Here is a 6,016-nt window from a genome sequence, read left to right as displayed (position 1 = left end):
TGTTGGTTCTGGGCTTCTGTGAGAGACTCTGGTGCAGTCACAGTCAGATGTTGCCTGTGACTGGCCCTGGGCAACCTGTTTAGAGCTACAAAGCGATCCACAGTTTACAGCTGCCTCTGCTGGGCCTGGTTGTACGCAGGAAGGATCAAGGTGCACACCAAAGTTGGCTGTTACTGGCACCAGGCCTGGGGGTAGGTCAGCAAAAGTTCCAAGGCACCCTGAGATCCCTCTCTGTCTGCCTCCACCTGCCAGCTGCCTGTTAGGCTCAGTCACTGAAAGAGCCTCTGGCAGTACTCATTGAATGAGGTAGGTTCTTAGTGAGTCACCGGGTAGAGATCAAGTGGTGTTCATCCGATTGTTACAGGTTAAAACTTGGTGCCAGTACTGGGTCTGAGACCACTAGCAAAAGTCTCAGGGTATACGAAATCTAGCTGCCACCCTCTGGGTGCTCATACTCCTTTGTGGTGGGGGAGGGTCTCAGGAAGTCATCAGGGTGAGGCCAGCAGAGTTTATCAGGCTTAAACAGAACAAGATTTGGCCATATGAAGGGAGAGTTCTGCACTACTCAGATGTGCGAAGGAATAATGGCCCCTGTTGTAGAGCCACACAACTCAGTCTGTCCCAGATTCTGCCAGGAGGAGCCCAAGCTGAGCAGGGTGGGGCCTTCAGGAGTCAGAAGGATGAGGCTAATGGATCTCCTATGAGAAAGAGGTGACAGTCAGGCTTCAGGGAAAGTTGGGGGCATGGCCCCCAGCCCCAGAGCCACACAACTCAGTCTATCCCAGATTTTACCCAGCCCTTGGCAGGGTGGAGCCACCAGGAATCAAGTTGGGTGGGGCCACTGGGACACTGGAGGGTAGACCTGCTGGGAGCCTGGAAGGTGGGGCTAGTGGATCTCCCATGAGACAGGAGCACCAGTCAGGTCCACAGAAAAGTGAGGGGAATGGCCCCCACCTGAAAGCCACACAACTCAGTCACAGACAGTGTCTGAGCCTACCCAGACCTTTACACCCCGGCCAAGGCAGCTGACTCCTTAGCAGGGTGTAAGCTCTGCAGGGTGGGGTGAGAGGGAGGACAGAGGGTGGAGTTATTGCTTTCCCTGAGGCTAATGCTTATGAAGGGCAGTGGTCCACCCAAGAAAGATGGCATCTGCTGTATGGGAGAGGGACTCAGCAAAGGGACCCTGGTGGCTGTTACTTCACCTCTCTTCCCAGAGCCACAAACCCCAAACTCTCCTCACATGACTCTAGTCTGGTCCACCCTCCCTCTGCTGGAGCCCAGGGTGAGTGGCTGCAAACAAAATTTTGTGTGTTGGCCCTTTAAGAAAGTGCCTGTGACTCTAGCAAACCTCTCTCTCTCCCTGACAGACAGAATCCCTGCTGATTTTCACAGCCAGATGTTATGTGGGTCCCTCTTCTTGGCTCTGGTGCTCTGGGCTGGGGAGCCCATCTTGGGGTTGAGACCCCATGCTTCTCAGGGGGAACTCCCCACAGCTTGGATATCCCTCCAGAACCTCAGCCACTGCCGGTGGGAGTAGGGCCATCCCTTTTCACGTCTTCACCTTTCTTACCAGTCTCAATGTAGCTTCTTCTGTAAATCCTTAGTTATAAGACTTCTCTTCAGCTAATCTTCAGTTGGTTATTCAGGATGATTGTTCTATAATTTAGTTGTAATTCCAGTTTGGTCCTGGGAGGAGGTGAGTTTACCTTCCACATATTCTGCCAATATCTTCAATGTCCTCATCTTCTTGTTTTTCTTTATGCTTTTTCAGCTATGTACATAACCATAAATAATATATTGTTTAAATTAATGATGTTATATTGTATCTCTTCTATTGCTTGTTTCTTGTAAACAACAGTATGGTATTGAGATTTACCCATGTCAATGAATGTAGCTATAGTTCATTCATTTTCACTGTTGTATAATATTCCATTTTATAAATAGCACAGTTTATCTATGTTATTACTGATGGGCATTTGGTTGTTTCACATTTCGTGGTACTGTGAACTGCTGCTATGAACATTCTTATTCATGCCTCCTGGCTAAGTGGACAAGCAGAAAGGTTTCTCTAGAATATTGATGTGTTAGGAGTGGAATTGCTGGTCTGGAATGTATACATATGTTCAACTTTGCAAAACAGAACCCAGTTGTTTTTCAAAGTGGTTTTATTACTTCCCTCTTCCACCCACTTGGGATGAGAGTTCCATTTTTATTTCCTAGAACATGGTTTCAACAGTAAATAAAAACTTGGGTGGGAGGTGGAGAGTTGTTTCAAAGCCAGATTCTTTAAGAACAAAATTGGGTTGAACATGAGGCAGGAAAGTAGAAACTTTAATACCTGTTCAGTCACATAAGTCTTTCTTTTTTCCTTCCTTCTTTCTTTCATAAATTTGTACATGATACTAATTCAAAATGTACAAATAGGTATGTAGAAGATTGAGTGGTAACCTCCCCCCAAAAAAGATAGGTCCACATAAAAATTCCTGAAACATGTGAATGTTACCTTATTTGGAAAAAAGGTCTTTGCAGATATAATTAAGAATTTTGAGATGAGATCATCCTGGTTTACCTAGTTGTACCATAAATCCAATGTTAAGTGTCCTTATAAGAGAGAAGACACAGAAAGAAGAGGAGGCAGCACTGTGACTGTAAAGGGAGAGAGAGTGATGAAGCCACAAGTCAAGGAATGCCTGAGGCCACCTGAACCCAGAATAGCATGGAAAGATTCTTCCTGAAAGCCTTCAGAGGGAGTGTGACCCTGCCAACACATTTATTTTGGTCCTCCAGCTTCCAGAACTGTGAGAGAACACATTTCGGTTGTTTTATGCCACCAAATTTGTGGCAATTTGTTGCAGCAGTTCTAGGAAACTAATATAAGACATAAGGAGAAAGTTGGTTTCCCTCACATCCTTGGCCCATAGCCACCCATTTTTTCTTCTCTATTGCAATTCTAGAGATTTTTTTTTCTTTAAATCCTCACCAGAGGATATTTTTCCATTGATTCTTAGAGAGAGTGGAAGGGAGGGAAGAGGGGAAGAGAGAGAGAAAGAAACATTGATGTGAGAGACACATCAACTGGTTTCCTCCCACCCTATCTGGGGCCAGGGATTGAGCCTGCAACCGAGGCACATGCCCTTGACTGGGAATCAAACCCACTACCTTTTGGTCCACAGGCCAATGCTCTAACCACTGAACAAAACTGTCCAGGGCTAGAGATATTCTTAATAATTGGCAGGGACATCCAAGGTTATTTTACAAATGAGGAGTCTAAAGCTCAGAGAGGAAGAAACTTGCCCAAGGACCCTCAAGCTAGTCAATAGCAAAGATGACCAGGAACCCAGGTTTCCTATCTCTTAGTTTTGTGTTCCTTTGATATAAAAAAAAGTATCGAGCCCAGCCAGTGTGGCTCAGTGTTTGATCATGGTCCCATGAACCAAGAGGTGACCTGTTCGAATCCCAGTCAGGGCACAAGCCCAGGTTGCAGGCTCAGTCCCTAGTAGGGGGCATACAGGAGGCAGCTGATTGATGTTTCTCTCTCATCTATGTTTCTATCTTTCTATCCTTCTCCCTTCCTCTCTCTCTAAAATATATATATATGGAAAGAAGTATTTAGGAGCAGATTTCGATATTAGGATAGGGAAAGAGAAAAGAAGGGTGCTGGGTGAATGAAGGAAGGGGAATATGTGGAAATGATAAAGGGGCATAAAAACTGTTATGATTTCTCCTCAGGTTGGCCTCAGTTCAATGAAACACTTCACCAGGTCATTGACAGACTCTCTAAGTAGAAATTAATGCTTACTTCTAACTAGCTTTTATTGAGCATCTATTATATTCCAGGTACCAAACTAGAGTAAACCCTTGATTTTGCGGCCCTCAATTTAATGGATTTCAGATTTAATGGACAAAATTTCTGGCCCATATGTCATATGTGAAAATTAACACTTTGTTAATTTTAAAATGCTTTTAACCAAGATTTGCTTATACTTAAATTAACAGGTTATTTTTTTTTGTTATTAAGTCACTGTTACTTTTAAAAAACTTAGCAAATAAGTCATATGTTAGAAAAGACACTATAGTAATTTCATCGACTTACATAAATATTACACATCTACAACCATAGTATATATATTCTAATCCAAGAGTCACTGCTCATAAACAATGTTGGGTGAATGATTAGCATGTGATCACACAGCATTATGCAGTAATTGGTTCTGTTGTCTCGTCTCGTGACTTTCTGAAGCAGTTTTAACACATGCCTATGAAGTTCTGACGTGCGCTAAGCCACGCCCCAGCTGTGTGCATTTGTTTACTCTTGGTGCCTAGTGAATGCACACATTTACTAGACCTATTTGGTAAAAATTTAAAATTACAGGCGCAGCCAGCGTGACTCAGCAGTTGAAAATGACCTATGATCCAGGAGATCTCTGTTCGATTCCCAGTCAGGCAACGTGCCCAGGTTGCAGGCTCAATCCCCAGTGGGGGGCGTGCAGAAGGCAGCCAATCAATGATTTTCCCTCATCATTGATGTTTCTATTTCTCTCCCTCTCCCTTGCTCTCTCTGAAATCAATTTAAAAATATTTAAAATTAAAGTAATACATATAGAAAACTTTCCTGTGAAATTAAACTTTTCTTACATACTTCATTTTACCCAAATGTGTCTACATAAGTAAAAACAAACTAATTTGTCAAATTTTTAACATACACACATTTGAAAAACACACACATTTGGAAAACACACATACACACATAAGTAAAAACAAGTTAACTAATTTGTCAATTTTTTAACCTACACACATTTTTATATAACGGACTCTTGGCTTTAACAGACACCTCATTGCCTGAATTAGTCCATTACGTCAGGTTTTACTGTATACTAAGAGCTGTCAACATGCAGCCTGTGCCTTCTACAAGTATAATATCTCATAGGGAAGTCAGGCTAGTAAGTAAAGCAGTATGACAAGTAATTTTTAAAAATAGAGTTGTGGCTCTTCCGGGGATGGTGACTTTAGGTATTCACAATGGTCCAGCGTTTGACATACCGTCGGAGGCTGTCCTACAATACAGCCTCTAACAAAACTAGGCTGTCCCGAACCCCTGGTAATAGAATAGTTTACCTTTATACCAAGAAGGTTGGGAAAGCACCAAGATCTGCATGTGGCGTGTGCCCAGGCCGACTTCATGGAGTTTGTGCTGTGAGACCTAAAGTTCTAATGAGGTTGTCTAAAACAAAAAAACATGTCAGCAGGGCCTGTGGTGGATCACTGTGTGCTAAATGTGTCCGTGACAGGATCAAGCGTGTATTCCTTATTGAGGAGCAGAAAATATTGTGAAAGTATTGAAGGCACAAGCACAGAGTCAGAAAGCTAAATTTAAAAATGAAGCTTTTTTGAGTAATAAAAGCAATTTAAAAATTCAAAAAAAAAAAAAAAAAATAGAGTTGTGTACTATGTCCCAAGAAAAGACAGAGCGGGGAAGCTGGAAAAGGTCTTGAAGGATAAGTAGGAGTTTAGCAGGTAGACAGGAAGGGAAAGGCATCTTAGGCAGAAGGCTGACACATTTATGGAACTAGGGAAGTTCACAAGAGAAGCCGTATTTGAGAAAATCACATAGGAGAGGCTGTTAGTGCCCCACCCACATCCCTCGACTTCTCCATGTGCTCTCTTTGCCAGAAGGCTTGTCCCCCAACTCCCCAGAACTGCAGAAAGCCATACTCCCCACACTTATAGCATACTAGAAGTGCCCAGGAATTAACTTTTCCTGGGAGCAGCCCCCCAGCCAATGACTGTCAGGAGTTGGTGTGTAAATACCCCAGCTCCTTCACCCCTCAGATGGGATAATTCTGACGTGTGTGTTTCTGAGTTTCTTTACAGGATTAAGCTCCTGTTGTCCACTCTTGTATGTGGCTTAATAGCTCACCCTTTCCCGTATCACTTTCCGACCTCTTCCCCACTGGTGTTTCCCTCACCTCCCAAATAAACTACTTGTGCTCAGGATCAGCTCTGGGAGAATCCAAAC

The 6,016-nt window shown here is 43.4% G+C and overlaps 1 pseudogene; it reads left to right on the top strand.

The window, feature by feature from the left end:
- The first annotated feature begins 5,018 nt into the window (after positions 1-5,018).
- LOC148093034 (large ribosomal subunit protein eL34 pseudogene) lies at positions 5,019-5,391 on the top strand (annotated as a pseudogene).
- The last annotated feature ends 625 nt before the right edge of the window (positions 5,392-6,016 follow it).

Source organism: Miniopterus natalensis, chromosome 5, assembly GCF_054644295.1.
Source record: "Miniopterus natalensis isolate mMinNat1 chromosome 5, mMinNat1.hap1, whole genome shotgun sequence".
NCBI classification, from domain to species: Eukaryota; Metazoa; Chordata; class Mammalia; order Chiroptera; family Miniopteridae; genus Miniopterus; species Miniopterus natalensis.
Note: the sequence above shows the minus strand (reverse complement) of the source record. Positions and strands in the feature narration are given on the sequence as shown.